Raw genomic sequence first — 14,745 nt, forward strand, 5'->3', positions numbered from 1 at the left:
TTCAACTTAGAAAAACAGCAACAAAATAAACTCAAACAATATAGAAACAAGTAGATAAGAACAGAATTAGTGAAATAAAAACAGAGGTCAATGATAATATTGCCTCTTTGACTAGTAGGTAGACAAGTCACTGGCATGACTAATTTAAACAAAACAGAGAAGACAAAGAGGGAAAAAAATCACAGATGCTACAGAGATAATTAACTAGGAACGTTGCAGTAACATGTTTATACCAATACATTCGAAAATTATCAAAATTAACATATCCTTTGAAAACAGCAACTTACCAAATTCTGACTTGAGAGAACGTGAAATTCTGAAGGATGATTACCATTTTAAAGTGTAATTCACTAAATGTCTTCTTCAAATGAAGACACAATGTGTCTGTAAAAATAAAAAAATATTTTAATAAAAAAAAAATGAAGACACAAGCCCAAACACATTACAGAAGAGTTCTGTCAACATTCAAGGAACAGTTCACGCCACTGTGAACCAAGTTAAGGTATAGTCAGAGTGGTAGGACAACCAAAAATGACAAGGAATAGGGTTTTATTACAGGAATTAGACTGGGCCAGCTAAAGAATTAGGATTAGCCAATCAAAAGTAAAAGGTAGAGCTTCTGTTCAAAAAGCAGAAGCAAACCCTTTACTTTTATTCCTCAGTCTCAACTCTTCTCCTCTTCTATCTTTTCTTCTCCCCTCCCCTCCCCACTGTTCCCGCTCCTTCTCTCTTTTCCCCTCTGTCCTTCTCTCTGTATTTTTTTCTCTTTTTCATAGTGTTTTTTTTTTGTTTGTTTGTTTGTTTAGTTTTTATTTAATAGCACACTTCCTTAGGCATGAGGAAACTTATAGGTGAGTACTAAGACACTATGGGTACCAGACCAGTTCATGATTTGATGCATGTGTTGAAACTCAATTCTTATGGTTTGGATGTGGGATTTCCCTCAAAAGCTCATGTGTGAGACAACACAAGAAGGTTCAGAGGAGAAATGATTGGGTTATCAGAACCTTAACCCAGTTAGTGAATTAATTCTCTGATAGGATTAACTGAGTGGTAAGGTTGTGCCTGGATCAGGTAGATCATTAGGGCATGCCTTTATATTTAGTATCTGTTGGATGGAATCTCTTTTTCCGCTTCTTGATCATCACAGGCGCTACCTCCCTATGAGGCACTCTTCCCCTGAACTCTTCTTCCGTGGTGTTCAGCTCATCTCAAGCCCTGAGGCATGGAGTTGGTTGTCTATGGACTGAGACCTCTGAAACTGTGAGTCCCCAAATAAAACTCTCCTCCTCTACAGTTGTTCTGGTCAGGTCTTTTAGTCAAAGCAGTGAAAAAGCTGACTAAAACACCAACTTAATACAATTCTTGCCAGGGGTTTACTGGATTCAGAGTTTAGTAGTATTTGCTGGGCAGAGATTAAGAAGTGGACAGTTAAGAATATTCCCAAGAAGTCAGAATCACAGGTTAATCAAGGTTCCAAGTACCTATCTCATGCTTCATTTTCTCATCAGATTTTTTTTAATAAAACACAAATTTAAAGATGAAACTACGAAGAATTTCAAAATGGCAGTTATCACACAGGCATCATTATGAACATGAGGCCTTGTGTTCAGGGAACAATTGTGGAAGAAGTTGGACAAAGTCTATGGGACGCTATTACATCTGCATCTTGTTTTGGGGCTGGAAGTCACTAAACTAACATGAGTGACAATTAGGAAGATAACACCCGGACATGATATAGAAAAGAGCAAAGATCACCTAGAATCTGTTGGGATAGACTCCAAGACACAGGTTACCCCAGAATCCTTGCTTATGCCTCATCAGCTCTCATCTCCTGTGTATGAAGCTAGTGAACTTAACTACATGCTTCTGGTTCAAGAGTCAGAATATGATAGGGGACGCCGTAATAGAAGCTACAAGATCTAGGGCCCAGAGAGGTGAGCAAGTGAATCAACAAAAATGGGTATGAATTTTAATGATGTCTCATACACTACAACCTTCTGAAGGTAATGGCTGCTACTTCATGTTTTCCTTTTAGCCCATACCTGTTTCTCTTGGAGCCTGACTTTTCGTGGAATGAAAAGAGAAAGGGAATGCTGAAAAATATAGTTCTGACCCAAGATGGTATAGTACAAAGTACTATAAGTACATAAGGTTATAGAAACACCCTTCCAGAACAGGAAGATAGGAAGACTATTTGTTTTCAAACAAACATGAGAAAGAAAATTTAAGACCATCTCACCCATGACTTTTGAAACAAAGATTTGATGGAAAGCATTTACTAAGCCAAAAGACCATGTTATATTTGTATCATGAATGCAATCGTGTTTTAATATTTAAAAAGTAAACAATCGTATTAGCATGTTCAAAGAGAAAAATTCATCTTTCAATAGAAAATTCACATTTTAAAAAGATTAAGAAGCCAAGAATAGAGGCAAATTTCTTTAACTTTTAACCTGGAGTGCATAAAATTCTTAAGTGGAACATCAAAATCGTGTGGTACTAGGGCTCGAACCTAGGGTTCTGTGCTTGCAAGGCAAGCACTCTACCAAGTGAGCTATCTCCCCAGCCCAGCTTTTTGTAATGTCGTCTTATTCTAGGAGAATAGTATAAGAATATTCATTTAATAATAAAAGTTTAAACTATATAGACATATGTTTTTAGATCTCTGTATGTATTAACTATTTAATGGTAAAAAGTAAATGAAAGAAAAAAGAAAATAAGAGAAAGAATGAGAGAGGACTGGTTCAGGAGGCCCAATATCAGACTAAATGAAACTCTGAAAAACAATAGAAAATGGAAAGTGAAGGACATTACGACCCAGAGTCAACAATAAAAGTATAAATTATTATTAATTTGCCACTTACTAATGAAAAAAAGTCATATATTTTGTAAGTATCACTATTAAATCTGTATAAGAAAGAATAGTTTTGAAAGCAAACTGGACATATGCCCTCTTATTTTTCTTAATATTGGCAAACAGCTATAGTTTTGCATGATCAAATTTTCTGAGAGGTTGTAGGTTGGGTTTATAATTTAAAACTTCTGGGGCTGGGTGTGTAGTTCATTGGTATAGTATATGCTTACCCTGGGTGCAATCCCCACATTAAAAAAAATAAATAAATAAATGGCAGAGTTGGTGATAAACAAAAATATAAAACTTCATGAAGCAGATAGAGGATGGAGATGAGGGACAGACAATTAAAATGCAAGAAATTGAACAAAAAAGGAGCATGAAGACATTGTTGGAGTAGAAGTAAGCAAATGGTGTTACCTTCTATAATTAAAAAAAAACTGTGTATGAAAAGAAGAAACAGATACACAGGTTGTTTAAGACTGCTGAGAAGAAAAGCAATGAGTCAGAGACTAAAAGTATGTGAGTAAGTTTTAAAATAAGATTTGTAGGAAGAAGTTGGAATACAAATCTTCACAGTTTTTCCTAAAGACACCTTCATTCATCTTCATATGTGTGCCAGGTAAGCAAAAGCAAGTGTGAAAGTATACCCTGTCTCATATAACACCTTGTGCTGACATTTTTTTAGAAAATATGTTTTTTTATAATTTTTGTGTTTATTACAAAGGAAGTTATGGATGTATAATTGTTTCACATTTCTATTGTTCATTAACAATAATAGCCAGCATTTATAAATATTTGCTTCATGTTGAATACTATGCTACATTTCTAAATTTTATTCATTTTATCTAAACAGAAATCTTATGAGACAATACAAATGTGATACAAATTTTTTGGATGAGGAGACTGAGAGTTAAGGAGATTAAATAACTGCTGAGAGTCACACAAAGATAAGTGACAGAATTGTCAATTAAGCCTAGTGATATGACCACAGAGCCTATTACTGTAGAACAAAATTCTATTATCAAGTCACATGAACTCTAACTTTTCAGTAACACCAACATTAATGTATACCTAGATTACTTGTAATGTAATTATTTGCATTTCCAAGATGACTATAGATGTTGAACTTTTTTTTATGTAATTGTTGCTTATTTTGGAGTACCTTGCATTAGCAAATTAAATATGCTTAATTATTTCCTTTAGTAATCCCTGAGAAGTCCTTTCTTGTTTTTCCTATCATTAACACCATTCAAAATGATTAACATAAAATAATGTATAGAGTCAATAAGTAATAAATCAAGAAACCATGTCTTTGTATTCTCATTACTGCAGGTAAAAACAAAATACAAAGCATAGAGAACTTTGGGGGAAGTAAAGGCTACAGTGTTATGGAAAGCAAAAGCCAATCATATAGAAAAACTCTTGAATGTGGGGAATTCTATGGACTGAAAATGGGTCATCATCTACTGTGTACAGAAAGAAAAGTCACTGGATAAATACATACCCATTGAAATCAGTCAGCTAAACTCTAAGCCAGAAGCAGAGAGGTAATTGTGCCAACAGTGCCTAAAGCAGGACAGGAAGAAAAAAGAATATAGAAGGAAGTAATGAGACCAATTGAGATACATGAGTCAGCTTAGTTAAAAGCATAGTTTCTACCTAAAGTGCTATACAAATTCAATGCAATTCCAATTAAAATCCCAATGATGTACCTTACAGAAATAGAGCGAGCAATTATGAAATTCATCTGGAAGAATAAGAAACCCAGAATAGCTAAAGCAATCCTTAGCAGGAAGAGTGAAACAGGGGGTATTGCAATACCAGATCTTCAACTCTACTACAAAGCAATAGTAACAAAAACGGCATGGTATTGGTACCAAAATAGAAAGGTAGATCAATGGTACAGAATAGAGGACACGGACACAACCCAAATAAATACAATTTTCTCATACTAGACAAAGGGGCCAAAAATATGCAATGGAGAAAAGATAGCCTCTTCAACAAATGGTGCTGGGAGAATTGGAAATCCATATGCAACAGAATGAAAGTAAACCCATATCTCTCACCATGCACGAAACTAAACTCAAAATGGATTAAGGACCTCGGAATCAGACCAGAGACCCTGCAGATTATAGAAGAAAAAGTAGGTCCAGATCTTCAACATGTCAGCTTAGGACCAGACTTCCTTAACATGACTCCCATAGCCCAAGAAATAAAAGCAAGAATCAATAACTGGGATAGATTCAAACTAAAAAGCTTTCTCTCAGCAAAGGAAACTATCAGCAATGTGAAGAAAGAGCCTACAGAGTGGGAGAATATCTTTGCCAATCATACTTCAGATAGAGCACTAATCTCCAGAATCTATAAAGAACTCAAAAAACTCTACTCCAAGAATTCAAATAATCCAGTTGACAAATGGGCTAAGGAAATGAATAGACACTTCACAGAAGAAGATCTACAAGCAATCAACAAACATATGGAAAAATGTTCAACATCTCTAGTAATAAGAGAAATGCAAATCAAAACCACCCTAAGATTCCATCTCACCCCAATTAGAATGGCAATTATCAAGAATACGAGCAACAATAGGTGTTGGCGAGGATGTGGGGAGAAAGGTACACTCATACATTGCTGGTGGGGCTGCAAATTAGTGCAGCCACTCTGGAAAGCAGTGTGGAGATACCTTAGAAAACTTGGAATGGACCCTCCATTTGACCCAGCTATCCCACTCCTTGGCCTATACCCAAAGGACTTAAAATCAGCATACTACAGGGATACAGCCACATCAATGTTCATAGCTGCTCAATTCACAATAGCCAGACTGTGGAACCAACCTAGATGCCCTTCAATTGATGAGTGGATAAAGAAACTGTGGTATATATATACAATGGAATATTACTCAGCCATAAAGAATGATAAAATTATGGCATTTGCAGGCAAATGGATGAAATTGGAGAATATCATGCTAAGTGAGATAAGCCAATCTCAAAAAGCCAAAGGACGAATGATATCGCTAATAAGTGGAGGGTGACACATAATGGGGGGGAGGGAAGGGTTAGTGTTAGGGTTAGAGTTAGAGTTAGGGAGGGGGGCAAGTATGGAGGAAGGAAACACTGTATAGAGGGTAAAGAGGGGTGGGAGGGGTGGGGGGAAGGGAAAAAATAACAATGAATCAAACAACATTGTTCTATGTAAATTTATGATTACACAAATGGTATGCCTTTACGCCATGTACAAACAGAGAAACAATATGTATCCCATTTGTTTACAATAAAAAAAAAAGCATAGTTTCAGGAAGATCCTGCAAAGCATTACATAAATAAAATAATTATCATTACATCGATATGATATGGTAACCCAATTTTGCAATCCAATTAGGCAAACATTTATTGAAAGCCTATTACACATAATACATAATAATAAATGAAACATCAAAGATGATACTATGAGCTAAGAATACAACCATGACATGATTCCTTTTTATTATAATGATTACTGCAGATTAATTGTATAAAATAATGGATTTCTGTTGACATTAACATGCATGCATATAATGTACCTTGATCATATCCACACTCCCAGTCATCACCTTTTACTTCCCCTTCCACCTCCCACTGGTCCCCTTTCCATTCCCTAATGGTAGCTTCTTTCTTTCATGTCATCTTCTTATTTTTCTTTCTATATTCCACATATGAGGAAAACATGTGATACTTGTCTTTCTGAGTATGACCTAATTCTTAGTCTTAACTATGTTTGTTATCTAGTAGAATGAATCAGTAACGTTGTCAAATTTAATTTAATTTGTGAAATTTTTACCTTCTAAATGAATGCCATGGAGTAAGAGTTAAGCTGGACAGTTCAAAACAAACTGATGGTAAGACTATTTTGATAATCTAGGATAATATGTTAATATGAGAAAGTATGAAATAACTCTACATGAATACAAAACCTTAAAGTAGTAAATAAAAAACAATATATTAGAAATAAGTATAGCTTAATGTGAAATATAAAAAGTAAATGCCATTCTAAATGTAGAAGAATTTAAAGATATCACAAAGGAAAATATTGACCAATGTGATACATGAAATTGAACTTTTTTAATAGCTTTATTTCCTAGAGGCTATTAAGAGGCAATGAATGAACCAGGAGTGGCAGCAATCCCATTGGCTCAGGAGGCTAAGGTAGTAGGATTACGAGTTCAAAGCCAGTCACAACAACTTAACAAGGCCCTACACAATTTAGTGAGATACTGTCTCAAAATAAAATTAAAAAAATAAAGGCCTGGGATGTGGATCAGTGGTTCAGAGGTTAAGTGTCCCTGGGTTCAATTCCCAGTACCAAAAAAAAAACAAAAACAAAAAAAAAAAAAACAAAAACAAAAAAAGCAACGAATGAAAAAAAGTCTCCAAAATTCAACTTTGCTAAAAATATTTGTCAAAAATGTTTAATATTAACTCATAAGCTAGATCAAGAAATGAAAAATTTATTTATCAATAAAAAGGATGTATGAAGTTCCAAAAGACAATTCACCAGGAAATAAATAAAATTATCTTAACATTTAATTATTCAATCATATAATTCAAGAATGGTCCATTTTAACAACAATAATATGTTACTTTTAATTTATCCAAACTTTTAAAAAAGTCAACCATCATTAGAGTCAATAGAGTAGGAGAAATTAAAGATAATGGAAGAAAATTAATGCCAATTAGCTTTTTCATTTTGATAATTACCTTTTTTAAGAAAATCAAAAAGAGTTTAAGATAGAGTTTCATGATTTCCATTTTTTAAATACTCTTTTCCTCAGATTTCAGAGGAGGATGAAAAGGTCCATATGTTAGAGACTGTGATTCACTGAAATGAGAAAACTTGGATGGAAAGTCTTGATTTTGGCTAAATGAGAGGTGAGGTAGGAGAAAGAAACATATTAAGAAAACAAATAGGGAAAGCCCAGAGTAGATAATGAAAGGAGGTTGTCAAACAGCAGCAAGAATAAAAGTTTACTTTATGAATATATGGTGAGCCCAGTCTCTTCAAGTATGGGAATTTCTTCTTCTTCTACCCCTGCCACCAACCCAACCTCTGACCAGCCAGAGTCCTTCCTTCATTACTCTGCCATCTACTCAAAGATTGAATGGTTAAGTGCCTAAAAATCAATACTGTTTCAGATAGAGTACATGGTGTATTTTTTATCTAACTACATAATTAACAAAAAAGCCCATGGAAGGAGAAGTTCAATGAGGTGAACAGAATGCTATTATTTGAAGAAAAGTTATTACATCCTTCAAAGTCCCAGGTGAAATGAAGGAATAATTTCTAAGGAGACTACAGTAAGTTGAAAAGTACAGACTTGGTAATTATGAAATTAATTATCATGGTACCATTAAATCATGCAATTATCTTCTGGAGAGGTCTTTTTAATACCCTTATCTTTACACACAAATTTACTAAAACTTGAAGTCTTTTGAATTTGTTTTCATGAGATTTTTTGAGAGACTGAAGTTTAAATGTGCTTATATTTTGGGAGATTTTTATTTAAAAATCAAGAGACTATGTTTACCAGAAATAGAGCAGGGTGCTAGGGAAGTAATCACATTCCAAACCTTGACTAGTTGGCTAACCAACATGCCATTTCTTCTGAGGCCTTCCGCTTCAGTAGTGTTCCCTCAGTTATCAACTTTTTCCAAGTACAAACAATTCCCTAGTCTGCCTCCTCTCCTCCCAGACCCAGATCTCTCATAGACTCTTGTCACTGAAGGCACAGAAATTTTCTAAAGTCACTCAAAGTCACTTACCAATTTTCTACCCTTACAGATTCACCATTTATCTAGTTTTAACACCCTTAAAGGATATCTTCAACTAGTCATCATTCAATGACTCCTAAATTTGGCTTTGATGAGTATTGTGTGACCTTGGGCAAATTATTTCATTTTTTTTTTACATCTGGAATTGCTGACTTCAAAATGGAATGTTATAGCATGCATTTGAATATCATACATGGAACTTGGTACAAAGTATAGACTTAATAAATATTAGTGTCCTTGCTGTTTCTCACAAACTTCCCAGATTTTCTCCCCAACTCTTCCCTCAGGCCTATACACAGTTCTCTTCTGAAATTGGAAACTTCCTATAGTGGCAGACTGCCTTTCCCACAAGTTTCCCTTGGATCTCCCCTCATGATAACCATCCCCCCCTCTTTTTTTCTTTCATTTCATACCTAGCATTGAACCCAGGAGTGCTTAATCCACTGAGTCACATCCCCAGCCCTTTTTATGTTTTCTTTTGAGACAGGGTCTCACCAAATTACTCAGAACCTTGCTACATTGCTAAGGCTGGCTTTGCACTCAGGATCCTCCTGCCTCAGCCTCCTGAGACACTGAGATTGCAGGTGCCCACCACAGTGCTGGGCTATTCCCACTTATTTCCTTGCCACATTCAACACATTAAAATGTGACTGCCATGGAAATAAAATGCCAATCTCTTCCAAATTACTTTATTTCCCCTAGTTTGAAAGATTGCCACTCATTATTTCAGATTTTCTTTGTGGGACACTCTGTCTGGGCTGAGAGTATGAGCCTGTGATTCATTGTGGTTCTCTTTGACTCTAAAGTTCCTAGAATGTGGAGTTAATGGAGGCTGAAGGATCACATGGTGGCTAAAGATTTTCCAAGAAGTATTGTTAGTTTGTTGCTGTGTAATGGAGAAAAGCATCAGTAAATAGTATAACTGAATATCAAATTTAATAGTGTAAAATATATAGAATAAATAAAATTTAGCGACATTTAGGAATATTAATTATTTATTTGTAGGAAAGCAATTTCTCAGCCCGGCACTGTGGCACATGCCTGTAATGTCAGCACCTCAGGAGGCTGATGCAGAAAGATTGCAAGTTCAAGGCCAGCCTTGGCAATTTAGCTAGACCGCCTGTAATTTAGAGAGACCCAGTCTCAAAATAAAAAATAAAAATGAGGAGGGCGGGCTTCTGCAATCTGGTGAGGTCCTTTTCTCCGGAGTCTGCCATTTTTGCAAAGGTCTCTAGACTTTTCTTCTGCACTTAGGAGTCCAAGGTTGCTCTGCTGTGCAGGTTCTGAAGATCCCTAGGAAGCATGTCTGCTTCCCCAGAGCCAGGAAATGAAACAGTTAACATTCAGGGATGTGACCATTGATTCCTCTGAAGAGGGATGGGAATGCCTGGAGCCCACTCAGCAGAATTTATATAGAAATGTGATGTTAGAGAATCCCAGAAACTTGGTCTTCCTGGCCACAAATTCTTATACTCAAGAATTTTTACCAGAGCAGGACATAAATTATTTATTTCAAAAAAGGATAAAAGGAATATATGGAAATTGTGATCTTGACTATTTACAACTAAGAAAACTATGGGAAAGTATAGGTGAGTGTGAAGGTCAGAAATCATATTATAATGGACAAAACCAATTAGTAGTGACTATTCATAATAAAAATTTTATTGTTAGCAAACACCAAGGACATTTCATATCTCAGAAATGAATTCAATTTATGCCAGTTACTTTTTAGGAGCTCTCTACATCTTTAAGGATATGTCCACAGCAGTTTTTGAAACATATATTTCCTCTGAAAGGAAATTTGGAAAATTCATAAAAGGATCTAGTCCATGCTTCAATTTATAACTTGACCAACTTGAAATATAGCAGTCAACTTCCAGCTCAACATTTGTACACACAAGACATTTAAAACTGAAAAACAAATTTCTGAAAGTGATTATTTTGAGAGTTCCTTTTCAAAATGTCCATTATTCTGCAGCAAATAAATAATTCCTTCTTGTGCCCAAACATACAATTTTAAGAACTGTGGGATGGTCTGTAGTTACAGATTATTGCTTACTGAAAATTCAGATGTCAATTTCTGGAAAGTATGCTACATATGTAATGAAACAAGTACATAGGTCTCTACCCTAAGTAACTACCATAATGTTTATGTTACTGATACAAGTTATGACTATAGAGAAACTCAAAAAAAAGTTAGCATTACTTGCAATGCCAGTAAACATCACTATACTTATTTTTCAGAGAACATTTACAAAGATGAAATATGTGAGAAAACCTTTCTTCAGTTCCCCCAAATTATTACCCATCCAAATATTCATAGGCAAGACAAGCCTTATAAATGTAAGGAATGTGAAGTGTTCTTAATCAAGTTGCAAATCTTACCTCAAGAGAATTCATTCTGGGAAAGAGCCCGATTAGTTTAATGAATGTAACAAATTATTTGATTGAATAACCATTTACAAACACCACAGATACCATGACATTGATAAACACTATAGATTTAAAGAATGTGGCAGAACTTTTAATCAAAGTCCACCTTCTGCTAAGCATCAGAGGATTCATACTGAAGAGAAGGCCTGCAAATGTAGCAAAATCTTAAAGAATTTTCCAACCCTTACTCGATACCTAAGGATTCGTGGAAAGAAGCTCTGCAATTCTAAAGAATGCAACAAAACTTTTAATAACGTAAAAACCTTTCTCAACATCACAAAGTCCATTCTGGAGAGAAGACCTATAAATGTAAAGAATGTAGCAAAAGTTTTAGTCAAAAATCAGCCCTCATTCAATGTAAGATAATTCATATGGGAGAGAAGTCCTACAAATGTGAAAAATGTGGCAAGGTTTTTAATCAAATTCATCACTTACTCTACACCAGAGAATTCATACTGGAGAGAAGCCCTACAAATGTGAAGAATGTGGAAAAACATTTCATTGACAATTACCTCTTATTAAACATCAGAGAAGCTGTATGGGAGAGAAACTCTACAAATGAGACCATTATACCAACACAGAGGAATTATAGCAGAGAGAAAGTATGCTAATATAAAAAACTCTGACAGGTCTCCAACAGTTGTTCACACTTTACTCAACACCTGCAAATTTATACTGGTGAGAGACAGTACAAGTGGAAAGAGTGTTGCAAAGTTTTTAGCCATTGCTCAAACATTTCTAAATGTCAGAGAATTCATAGTCCATGAAATCCTAAAATGTAAAGAATGTGTCCAAGTCTTTATTTAAATGTCAAGCTTTCTTCAGCATCTGAAATCTCATACCTATAGTAAATGTGGAAAGGCATTTATCCAAAATATATGCCTTGGATAACAGCAAAATACTTGCAATAAAAAACCTTGACAAATATTTAAAAGTACAGCAGAATTTTTGATACCTCATATCCTGTGTATGAGGATTATTAAGAGAGCTAAGGCATTTAAATAGAGAATATGGGTAATGGCCTTTACATGTTGCTTTAAAATTATTAAACATCATTGTCTGCTGTGTTAGAAATAATAAAAATCCTCAAAGCTCATAGTATAATGCAGACAGCTTATCTCTGAAAGGATATAAATTCATTATAAATCAAAGATTACTAAGTATCCTCACTTTTAAAAACTGAAGGAAATATAATTTTCATAGTTTATTATATCATAAGAAGGCTTGTCAGAATAGTTTTTAGTCTGCACTTTTTTGAGATTTTACAGTAAGTGTCATTTTTCATTTTTATTTATGGACTGTGGATTAGACTTAGGTGTGCATAATCATTGAGCCACATCACTAATCATTTTTTTATAAAATTTGAGACAGGGACTCATTAATTAGCTTAGGGCCCTGGTAAATTGTTGAGGCTGGCCTTGAACTTGTGATTCTCCTGCCTCATCCTTCCAAGTAACTGGGATAATAGGCATGTGCCCTCATACCCAGATGACACTGAATTCTACTATATTCACATTATGAAAGCAATTTGTTATAAAATAAAAGTGAATGTTAATGTAAAAAAATAAAAATAAAAAAATAAAAATGGCTGGGGAGGAGACTCAGTACCCCTGTGTTCAATACCCAGTACCAACAACAACAACCACAAAGCAATTTCTCTATAAAATGAAGAGATTTATTTATGTTTTATATTTTATTTCTTATTTTTATTTGTTCTTTTTAATTCTACATGACAGCAGAATATATTTTGACATATCTTACATATAAGGAGTATAACATTCCATTCTTATGGTTGTACATGATATGGCATTACACTGGTCATGGATTCATATATGAACATAGAAAAGTTATGTCCAATTCATTCTACTGTTTCTCCCATTCCCATCCCCCCACCTTCCCCCCTTTTCCCTTCATCCAATCCAGTGAACCTCCCATACCCCATCATTAGTCAGCATTGAAATATCAGAGGGAATATTCAAACTTTGGTTTGGGGGGATTGGCTTATTTTACTTAGCATGATAGTTTTCAGTTCCATCCATTTACTGGCAAATGCCATAATTTCATTCTTCTTTATGTCTGAGTAATATTCCATTGTGTATATGTACCACATTTGCTTTAGCCATTCATCTGCTGAGGGGCACCTAGGTTGGTTCCATAGCTTAGCTATTGTGAATTGAGTTGTAATGAACATTGATGTGTCTGCATCAATTATAGTATGCTGATTTTAAGTCCTTTGGAGTAGGATAATGGTGGTTCCATTCCAAGTTTTCTGAGGAGTCTCCATACTGCTTTCCAGTGTGGTTTCACCAATTTGCAGTCCCACTATCAATATATGTCTCACTATTTAAACTCATCATCATAATTCAAAATGTTCTCTTGCTTCCCTACTTCAGTTAGAGGACCAGTTACCCATATCTGTGGTGACTTTACCTCTTGGTTAGCTTAAGACACCCTCGTTTGTATTTGTTCATTTATCATATTCAGTTTAATACTTGTTCAAACCTTTCAAACTTCTTTTAGTTTTAAGAGTACTTTAAAATAATCTGTGTTTGGTAAACCTCCATTTTTGTTGTTGTTGTTTGTTTGTTTCCAGCTTCTACACAAGTGTCATCTGATTGTATGTAATTTTTTTCTTTCAAAGAATGATCACTTTAACATGTGCTTAACTTGGAAAAAAAATCCAAGTTATAACACTGCTCTCTTTTTGTTACCAATTTCCAAGATAAAGCAAATACTCATGATATTGTATGCAAGAAAAAAAAAAGTGCTTTCAGACATGCATAGCACAGACCACTACAGCCTTTAGTCTCAGGTGTTAAAATACATATTAACAGTGATATCTGTGCTGTCCAAGCTGCGCACCCCAGCCAGTTGTATCTGGCTCATTTCATGGCCTATAAGTTTCAGTTTGCCAAGCTTCCACTTAGTAGGGGCAAAATGCAATGTGGGAAGGTGCGAAATAAGTAGAGAAAATAAAGGATGACTGGTCATGCCATAGAATGTGTGCAGCCTTAACACCATTCGTATAGTAATTTTCATAATATGTATTGTGTTAAATATGAACAACTAATTATTTCATTTTGTAATACTCTTTTTAGCAGCAATGAACCACAAGAAAAAAAAATTAAATCCAGGAAATACGTTCAATAAAAAAATCCAGAACTAATGAATAATGATAAAGATATGACTTGCATAAAATATGTGTTCACATTTCTCACCCACCATAGTTGAGGTCATAGTGCTATTACAGGCCTCTTAATAACCAGATCACAAATCTCCAGAAGAAGCAATAGCATGTAGTTTTTAGTTTTAGTTTTATGATTAGTACTTTCAAAGAGAAACCCATGTTAGTAGATTTTGATTTAATTTGTTATGGAAAGTATAGGGGGTGCCAGGCTAGCTCAGGTGCAGGTAAGAGCCGTGGAGTTAGAACCCAGACCCCGGGAGTTGGGTAAAAGCAGGCTTGTGGTGAGCAACCTGCAAACTCGTTTATTGCAGGAAAATCCATACATTTTATAGACTTTTAACCCAATCACAAGTGCCACAGGGGATCAGACCACCAGGCTCCTATACAGGTTCCCTTGGTAACACTAGGTAAATTTGGGGCAGTTGTTTACATTCCTAGGTGGTCAGAGTGGAATGCTCCTCTCT

The 14,745-nt window shown here is 35.0% G+C and overlaps 1 long non-coding RNA gene across 1 annotated transcript in view; it reads right to left on the minus strand.

Annotated features, from left to right (window-relative positions):
• LOC306670248 overlaps positions 1–14,745 on the minus strand; it is a 253,586-nt gene that overhangs the window by 105,516 nt on the left and 133,325 nt on the right. The window contains exon 3 of the long non-coding RNA XR_013766359.1: positions 288–384. This is a non-coding gene — a long non-coding RNA (uncharacterized lncRNA). The remainder of the gene's footprint in view (positions 1–287; positions 385–14,745) is intronic.

The sequence above is a fragment of the Sciurus vulgaris genome (genome assembly GCF_902686455.1).
Source record: "Sciurus vulgaris genome assembly, chromosome: 10".
NCBI classification, from domain to species: domain Eukaryota; kingdom Metazoa; phylum Chordata; class Mammalia; order Rodentia; family Sciuridae; genus Sciurus; species Sciurus vulgaris.